Raw genomic sequence first — 10327 nt, forward strand, 5'->3', positions numbered from 1 at the left:
ATCCAGGACAGCCAGGGATACACAGAGAAACCCTGTCTCAAAAACCAAAAAAAAAAAAAAAAGAAAAAAAGAAAGAAAGAAAGAAAGAAAGAAAGAAAGAAAGAAAGTAGGGAGCTGGAGATGGGTCAGCCCCCAAGGCCCTTGCTCGCCTTCCTGAGAACCTGAGTTTGACTCCCAGCACTGACTCTGGCTCCATGGAGTTGAACACCCTCTTCTGGCCCCCAAAGCACTGGAACACTCATAAAGATGAATTTAAATACTTACTTCTGTTTAATGAGGAGGCGGCCATCTATTCTGCAGTGTATGGTTCTCAGCTGCTTGGACCGCACAGTGACTTTCGTGATCTCTGCCTGACTTCTCTCTTCACAAAGCCATTGCCTCCGTTGCTATCTAGACTTCCTTCCCATCAGAATCAGGAGGGTCCCAAGGCTCCCTTTTTGAAATGGTGTAGTTTGGAATCAGTGGGGAATTGCAATAGACAATTAATTGAGACAGAGAAATGTGGTCTGGGGATGGAGACATGGCTCAGACATTAAGAGCACTCACTGCTCTTTCAAAGGTTCCAGGCTCACAACCAATCCTGACTCCTCTTCCAGGGGACCTGAGGGCCAGGTGGGCACCAGGCATGCATATGGCTGGTATACACACATGCATACAGGCAAAACACCCATACACATAAAATAAATTTTTATTTTATTTTTTGAGATAGGATTTCTCTACACAGCCTGGACTGTCCTGGAACTTGTTATATAGACTAGGCTAACCTTAAATTCACAGAGATTCTCCTGCCTCTGTCTCTGCCTATATGTGTGGGGGGGGGTGCGGGGGGGAGGCTAAAGAGTTGGCTCAGTGGCTAAGAGGACTTGCTGCAAAGGACCCAAGTTTGATTTCTGAGTTCAAGGCCAGCCTGGTCCACAGAGTGTGTTCCAGGACAGCCAGGGCTACACAGAGAAACCCTGTCTCGAAAACAAAAACAAACAAACAAACAAAAAACCAAGTAAATAAATAAGAGGAGGACAAAGAGAAGGAGGGCAGGCAAGATGGCCCAGCAGGTAGGGATGCTTGCTGCCAAGCCTGAGGACCTAAGCTCTACCCAAGGCCCCACCTGGTGGAGGAAAAGAACCCCTGGATCCTGAGGTGGCCCCCTGGTCTCCACAGGATGTCACACACACATGAAAGAAATGAATAAAATATAATGAATTTGGTTGGTTGGTTGGTTTAATTTGGTTTTGAGACAGGGTTTCTCTGTGTAACCCTGGCTGTCATAGAACTCACTCTGTAGACCAGGCTGGCCTCGAACTCAAAGATCTACTTGCCTCTGCCTCCCAAGTGCTGGGATTAAAGCTGTGAGTAACCACCACCAAAGAAAATTGTATGATTATAAAAGGAAATGAAAGGGCCTTGTCTTTCTATTTTTGAGTGAGAAAGAATTTGGACACCAATGAGGAAATTGAAGAAATAATTCAGCGTTCTTCTCTGGGCTAAGACCTCAGGCATCCCTACCTAGCAGAACTACATATAGTGTGTCTGCGCAGCCTCCTGAGTTCTGTTTTTTTGTGTGTAGCAGGTGGGCCTACTATCAGCACCTTTCTCAGAATCCCACCACCAAGTCTGTTCCTAGAATTCTACAACCCTGGGACCTTCCGAATGACTCCACTCCCATGTTTCACAGAACGAGAAACGTGGGAAATATTCTATCACTGAACTTGAACATTGTAGGATATTTGAGCAGGAAGGTGTCATAGAGATTATCTTACCCAGTGGATGTGCTGTTGGTAATTATAACAGTGAAGGTGTATAACATTTACCACGTGCCGAGCGGTACTCGAAGCCCTCGGCACGTGCAACTCACTTTTTCTCCTTGTAAATCCTCAGAGATGAGACAGGCCAGAAGCAGAGGTTCAACCATTTCTCTAAGTCAGTCAGTCAGTGATGGACTCAGATTTTGGCCCAACTATTTTGCCTCAAGCATTTGCAACCACTGTTCTACAGCAGCTGGAGAAAGCCAAGCCGGTGAGGCGAGAGGTGGCTTGCCCAGGCACTTAACTGATCGTTGGTGGGGGGAGAACCAGAACTCATAGCTACTAGCCCCAATTCATTGCTTTTAAATCTTTTAAAAGATTTGTTTACTTATTTAATGTATATGAGTACACTGTAGCTGTACTGATGGTTGTGAGCCACCATGTGGCTGCTAGGATTTGAATTCAGGACCTTCAGAAGATCAGTCAGTGCTCTTAACCACTGAGCATCTTTCCAGTCCTTCATTGCTATTTTTAATGGCTTTTATTTTTTATACCAGTTTGTGTATCTGTATAGGGGATACTTGCATACCATGGCACCATGGCTGACTTTTGAGGCTCAGTTCTCATCTTCCATCACATGGGTCCCAGGGGTTGAGCTCAGACATCCAACCTGGCAGCACGTGCCTTCACCACTGGGCCCTGTCACTGACCCTCGGTGTTTGTTATGTTTTGTTTTGTTTGTTTTTTTCTTAATTCCCTACTCTGATTATGCACAGCAGCCCTAGATTGTTCCAGTCCTCTCCTGAGGTTTCCCCCGAAGGGCAGGTAGGCATTGGCTCCACATGGCTGTGGGAATTACAGTAAGCTGTACTGCAGTAGGCCCTTGCTGACCAGAGTGGGGTGTGCACCACTGTGGTCAGCCAGCAGCAGAGACCAGGGAATCCTCAGACCATCAGGTAAGCGTCTGGGCCTTCTGCCAGGCCTTCCACGACAGAGGACTGCCTGATTATCTGTCTCCAAATGCACTAAGTCTGTTTATAAAGCCTTACTGGAGGATGCTGGGTAAAAAAAAATGTTCTCTAAGGCTGCCTCCCAGACTTACCCTGAGCCCTGCTGGCCCTTGGGTAGACTGTGACAGAATATTAACCTGCTGAAATAACCCAATACAGATGAGCAGCAGGAGCAGGTACAGCAGGCATCAAAGTGACTGGAAATAATGGGAAAAATTTCCCACGGAGAACATTCTCTTCTTTCTCCTCTGAACCAGAACCAATCAGTTTCTATTCCATATTCACAGCAGTGCCCTGTGACCCAGCTTGTGGACTAGGACCCTGCTGAGCCCTCATCATAGTAGGCAAAGTGTTTGGGAAGTGTTAGCCCTGACAGAGAGAAGAGAGAGACAAGAGGCCATCAGAATGAGTTGCCGCTAATGCCCAGGCCAGCTTAGTCTTGCCCAGGCCAGCTTAGTCTTGCCCAGGCCAGCTTAGTCTTGCCCAGGCCAGCTTAGTCTTGGTGATCTTTTGGGGTTTGATGATACAGATGGTCATAAGAGGGGTCATTCTCGAGGGCTGGAGAGATGGCTCAGCAGGTAAGAGCACTGACTGCTCTTCCAAAGGTCCTGAGTTCAAATCCCAGCAACCACATGGTGGCTCACAACCATCTGTAATGAGATTTGACAGTGCGTCTGAAGACAGCTACAATGTACTTACAGCGGGGTGGTGGTGGCGCACACCTTTAATCCCAGCACTTGGGAGGCAGAGGCAGGAAGATTTCTGAGTTCAAGGCCAGCCTGGTTTACAAAGTTGAGTTCCAGGACAGCCAGAGCTATACAGAGAAACTCTGTCTCGGAAAAAAAAAAAAAAAAAGAGAGAGAGAGGTCATTCTCACCTCTCCTTTTCTGAAGGAGGAAACTTCTAGGTGGAGAGTATATTGTGTGCAAACGCAAGCTCTCCAGAGCTGCGTGCTTCTGGAGAACGCTGAACACAGTACTTGAAAACGCTGTACTATGGCACAGATAAGCTTGGTTTTTTCTGTGCCTTCCTTGGGTGGTTCACGTAACAGCTAAGCTCTGGTCTCATAAACAGCCATTCCCTAACACTCCTGGCTTGAAGCTTCGGTTTCCACACATTTTTGTTGGTGGTGTTGCTGTTGCTGTTGTTGTTTTTCAAGACAGGGTTTCTCTGCAGCCCTGGCTGTTCTGGAACTCACTGTAGACGGGGCTGGCCTCAACCTCAGAGACATGTGCTGGCCTCTCTGCCCCAGAGTGCTGGGATTAAAGGCCTGTGCCGGCTGCCTGGCTCTTGGTGCTGATCTATTAATAGGTGCTAGGGATGTAGGCATTGAACTAAAGAGACAGGGCCCCTTTGGCTGCAGTTTCTTTTCTGGAAACAAATGAGAACCCGGCATGCTGACTGGCTCCTGTAATCCCAGGGCTCGTGAGGCTGAGGCAAGTGAATGGGAAACTCAGGATCAGTCTGAGGTCTACAGCAAGACTCTGTCAAAACAAACAAACAAAAACAAACAAACAAAAAAAACCCCACTGCCACCATCAGCCAAAGGCTCTGGAGAGAGAGATGCACCTGGTGTGGGCTGTGTGTACTAATCTTACAGAGGGCTTGAGTTCAGACCCCAGCACAACCCAGGTGCAACCTCCTGTAACTCCAGAGCCAGGGGATCTGAATCCTTTGACCTCCAACGGCACATGTACTCCCATACATTCCCCCCGCCCCCCACATATACACATACATAGAAATAAAAATCTTAAAAATAAACAACAAATAGACAAGAAGTCAGGACAAGTGCTGCTACAATCACCATTAAATGAGGAATGGATTTGATGAGGCGGCTGGGGAAGAAACCTAGGTCGCACAGTCAAGAGCTGTCTCTGGGAGGAAGTGACATTTACGCGATGACCTAAATGACAAGGAGCCCGCCATGCTAAGACTCTAGGTTGAGAGCACTCCAGGCAGAAGGAGCAGTTAATGCAGAAGCCCTTCTGGCAAGAGCCAGCTCACTGGGCTCTAGAAAGACAAAGAAAGCCAGTGAGGCCGAAGCAAGTGGTAGATGAGGTCAGAGCGGCAGGCGTGCCCTGGCTGGTGCGGAAACACACAGGCCACTGGAAGGAGTCTGGATCTCATTCAGAGTGTAATGAGAAGCCTTCGGAGGTGTTAAGCACACTCTGATTTATGGTTTTAAAAGATCATGCTGGCTGCTGGGTGAAGAATGAACTGTGGGATGAAGGGATTGGAGAGAACCACTTAGGAAGCTATTATAGTAGGTCCAGCAGAAAGAACCGCAGCTTGGGCAAGAGTGGCTGGGAGAAACTACAAAGACTCGGGCACTGTGAATCGGGATACCCTGTACCTGCTGTGGTTCCTTTGGGAACGCTTATCCCCGTCAAATTGTTATCAACAGGAACAAATACTTGGCAGGTACCTACTCTGTGCCAAGCATCGTACCGGGCACTGAAATACCAGTCCAGAGGAGAAGCCAAACTTCATTTCCTTCTGCCCTGAGGCTGGAGGAACACGCCTCACCCTGCTATCCCTGCCCTGTCCTCCACGGCTAAAGTGGAGCTGATGGGCAGAGGTGGGGAGTGGGGTGTTGACAGTTGGAAAATTGATGCCATAAAACGGAGAGTTCAAAGTCCCCTCAAGATCTCTGAGCAAAGACCAGGAGAACCCCAAGCAACCACAGTTAGGAGAGAGTGCAGCCAGTGCCGACGGCAGAGAAGCCTCTTGCGGGTCACACTGCTCTTTATCTTCTGAGTTCCCACACCCCAGTGTGTCAGAGCCCCCCCTCAAACTTCACCACTTCACCACCAACTTCACCACTGGTTTTTGTTATCCCAATCCCAATCCCACTTCGGGAAATTTGTTAGTATTTTGTGCCCCCTGGTGGCGCGTCCTGGGTACTGCGATCCAAAGTTGTCTCAGTTTCACTACTCTCGATAATTTGAAGGCCAGTCTGGGAAATTCTGGAAGAGCTGGAATGTCACTGCACCAGGGCATAGGACTATATCAGTTTCCCGGAATTGAAGGCAGGATCTAGCCCTCCATCTACGCTATCCATGATGCCAGAATCACCTTTGTCTATGAGTGGAACAAACCATTGAGCACCAGCCAGATAGTCTGTGTTCAGAGCACACTGGAGCTCTGATCTTTGAACATTTCTACCCAGAGGTTTAGAGCTGATGACATCAGAGAGGGCGATTAGAATGCACTGTGCCGTGGGCCACAGGAACAGAAAGCCCTTCCATCATTCTGTTCCTGCTTGGCTTTCAAGCCCGACACCCTGGCCTTCCCAAGTTCTGAGTAAGTGTCTCACTAACGTGTCGACAAATGTCTCTCATACGCCCATTAGTTAGAGTTTGTTTCTATTTTTACAGACAAGAAGATGCCTGAGACGTTGGACAATTAGGCAAGTCTCTGACCTCAGTTCTTCCTTCGTAAAGAGGAACACTAAGACTTCCCTAGGCAAAGCTGTTAAATGGGTGCATGAGTTATGTATTGCTGTGCACAAAATCTCCACAAATTTAGTACATTAAGACATGCGTTTGATTGGGAGGCAGAGCAGGCGGATTTCAGAGTTCAAGGCCAGCCTGGTCTACAGAGCAAGTTCCAGGACAGCCAGGGCTACACAGAGAGAAACTCTATCTCGAAAAACCAAAAAGAAAAAGAAAAAAAAGAAAAAAGAAAAAAAGACATGCATTTGAGCCAGGTGGTGGTGCATGCTTTTAGTCCAAGTATTCAGGAGGCAGAGGCAGCCAGATCTCTGTGTTCAAGGCCTTTCTGGCATACAGAGCAAGTTCCAAGACAACCAGAGCTACACAGAGAAACCCTGTCTCAACAAAACAAGACCATGCATTTATAATTAATTGGTTCTGCTCAGGAAGTGGTGGTGCACACCTTTAAATTCAGCACTCAGAAGGCAGAGGCAGGCGGATCTCTGAATTTGAGGCCAGCCTAGTCTACAGAGCAAGTTCCAGGGTAGCCAGGGCTGCACAGAGAAACCCTGTCTTGAAAACAATTATAACTAAATGGTTCTGCCCACCAGGAGATGGGATGTGGCCTCCCAAGGTATTCTGTTTTAGGGTAACAGAGCCACAAACAAAAGGCCAATTGGAGATTCAGCCTCATTGGTGACTTAAAAGGATCTAATTCTATGCTCATGTGATAGCTGATGGGATTTAATTCCTTTTTTAAAGATCTATTTTATTTTTGTTTATGTCTATGTCTGTGTGCAAAGATGCTACATGTGTGTGGATGCTCTTGGAAACCAGAGAGGGCATCAAAGCCCCTAGACCTGTTGTGAGCTGTTCACCTGGGTGCTGGGAACCAAACCTGGGTCCTCTGGAGGAGCAGCAAGCACTCTTAACAGCTGAGCTGTCTCTCCAGGCCCAGTGTTCAGACAGCTGTTGGGACCATAGCCCTCAATCCTTGCCAGGGCTCCCAACATGGCACCAAGGGAAGTCTGCTAGCAAAACAGAAAGTATAATGTTACAGACTAACCAAAAACCTACCTGTCTTAGTCAGGGTTTCTATTCCTGCACACACATCATGACCAAGAAGCAAGGTGGGGAGGAAAGGGTTTATTCAGCTTACACTTCCACATTGCTGTTCATCACCAAAGAAGTCAGGACTGGAACTCACACAGGACAGGAAGCAGGAGTTGATGCAGAGACCATGGAGAGATATTCCTTACTGGCTTGCTCAGCTTGCTTTGTTTGTTTGTTTGTTTGGGGTTTTTTTTTTTTTTTTTTTTTTTTTTTTTTTTTTTTGGTTTTTCGAGACAGGGTTTCTCTGTGTAGCCCTAGCTGTCCTGGAACTCACTCTGTAGACCAGACTGGCCTCAAGCTCAGAAATCCGCCTGCCTCTGCCTCCCAAGTGCTGGGATTAAAGGCATGCCCCACCACTGCCCAGCTCAGCTTGCTTTCTTATAGAACCCAAGACTACCAGCCCAGGGATGGCACCACCCACAAGGGCCCCTCCCCCTTTGATCACTAATTGAGAAAATGCCTTACAGCTGGATCTCATGGAGGCATTTCCTCAAAGGAGGCTCCTTTCTCTGTGATAACTCCAGCTTGTGTCAGGTTGACACACAAAACCAGCCAGTACACTACCCATGACTTTTCCTGTGTGAAGCAAGTCACTAGGTCGGCCTTACTAAGGGGAATCAGTACCCAGGGCATTGAGAGAGTATGTGAGACCCATTACAGCTACTTTAATCTGCTTGCCACAATAGAAAGACTGTAGTCATTGGTCAGAGCCTCGTCCAGATCTCGTCTCCTCTGTGAGCACGTTGGCATGTGGCTTCAGTCTGAATCCTTGGAAGCTGAGAAGAGGCCACTGTGCGTTAGAGGGCAGCCCTGACAAAATATAAGACTTTATCTAAAAAGGAGGGAGAAACAGAGGAGGGAAGGAAGAAAGAAGGAAGAGAAGAAAGAAAGGAAGGAAGGAAGAATATCTCACTTTCTCCTTGAAGGCTTTTAAAAGTTCTTTCAAAATCTGTTTGGTTTTTTTGTTTGTTTGTTTGTTTGTTTGTTTGTTTTTGTATTTTCGAGACAGGGTTTCTCTGTGTAGCCCTGGCTGTCCTGGAACTCACTCTGAAGACCAGGCTGGCCTCAGATCTAGAGATACACCTGCCTCTGCCTCACACATGCTGGGATTAAAGGCATGCACCACCACTGCCCGGCGAATTTTTTTTTTTTTTAACTATTCTGGGGGACAGAGTCTAAGGCCATGTGCATGATAGGCAAACAAGTGATAAGTGTCCACCACCGGAACACACATCAAGCCTTGAAAATGATTTTGAGCTGGGCAGTGGTGGCACATGCCTTTAATCCCAGCATGTATGAGGCAGAGGCAGGTGTATCTCTAAATCTGAGGCCAGCCTGGTCTACAGAGTGAGTTCCAGAACAGCCAGGGCTACATAGAGAAACCCTGTCTAGAAAAACCAAGAGGGGGGATGGGGGGGCCAGGGGAGCAAAAAATGATTCAGAATGTTCATAGCTGAATCAGGTGGTGCCTGCCTCTAGCAATTAGAGATACTGAGGCAGGAGGATCTTGAGTTTAAGGTTAGTCTGAGATACATAGTTAGATATTGTCCAAAAAAAAAAAAAAAGCAGGGAGAGAGGGAGAGAGACAGAGACAGAGACACACAGAGAGAGAAAGACAAAGAGAAAGGGGTGGAGGAAGAAGAAAAATTCCTGAAACACTTGATGGTAGAATACCATACATGTAAGAGAAGAGAAAGTCTGACAGGAATGTTGTTTAAAAGGCCCAAACTGCATCTTATAAGCTCCATATCCATCTCCCTGCTCATAGCCAGCGTGACATACAGGTCTACCAGGATGAAGGAGGAGGACTCCAGACAGGTTGCTGTTTTCATTTGCTTTTGACCAGATGGATCTCAGCCTTTAGTTTAGGATTGGAGTTCCCAGGGAGGGTTAAGGAAGGAGAGGACACTTGGAGGCTGGGCTCAGACAGGACCTCCTGAGGGGATGGACCTCCTGAGGGATGGACCTCCTGAGGGATGGACCTCCTGAGGGATGGACCTCCTGAGGGATGGACCTCCTGAGGGATGGACCTCCTGAAGGATGGACCTCCTGGGGGATGGACCTCCTGAGGGATGGACCTCCTGAGGGATGGACCTCCTGAGGGGATGGACCTCCTGAAGGGATGGACCTCCTGAGGGATGGACCTCCTGAGGGATGGACCTCCTGAGGGGATGGACCTCCTGAGGGATGGACCTCCTGGGGGATGGACCTCCTGAAGGGATGGACCTCCTGAAGGGATGGACACTTCTGGAGGTGGAGTCACTGGGTTTTGGGCCCCCTTTCCTTTCTCGGCCTCTCCCAAGTCGGCAGAGGTTCCATCCTTCCTCACAGCTCTCTTCATCTCTCTCCTTCTGAGACTAACACCCCAATTAAGAAAAATGCCACAGGAGTTGACTTGACTAGGGAACCAAATCCAACAGCACCAAAACTGAAATACTGATGTCATATGACCTCAAATGGTTTCAGTAGGAAAGATACAAGGTTGTGGGGTGGTATTTGTACCAGAAATGTTCAACCCAAATCTAATTGTGGGTTAACAGATGGAGGGAGGGACATTTCCTGGCCTGTTGGTTGCACTCTCCCAAATATCAGTGTTAGGAGAGGGGGGAAAAAAGACCAGGATTAATACTTTCAATGAATGTGGGCAAGCATAACTAGTAATCACATGACACTTATCTGGCCCAGGTTGTTGGTGGTGGCTTAAGATTTATTTATGTGTTTCGTGTGAATGAATGCTTTGCCTGAATGTGTGACTGTGTACCACGTGCATGCCTGTTGTCTTTCTGGATATCTTTCTAAAACTAGAGTTACAGACAGCCCTGAGCCACCAAGTGGGTGCCAGGAACTAAATCCAGGTCCATCTACTTAGGAGACAGAGCTAGAGGACCATAAGACCAAGGACAGCTTGGCCTGTTTACCGAGAATCTGTCTCAAAACAAATTTAAATTTAAGAAGAAAAAGGAGGCCAGCCTGGTCTACAGAGTGAGTTCCAGGACAGCCAGGGCTACACAGAGAAACCCTGTCTGGA

This window comes from Mastomys coucha, unplaced genomic scaffold (genome assembly GCF_008632895.1).
Source record: "Mastomys coucha isolate ucsf_1 unplaced genomic scaffold, UCSF_Mcou_1 pScaffold11, whole genome shotgun sequence".
NCBI lineage: Eukaryota > Metazoa > Chordata > Mammalia > Rodentia > Muridae > Mastomys > Mastomys coucha.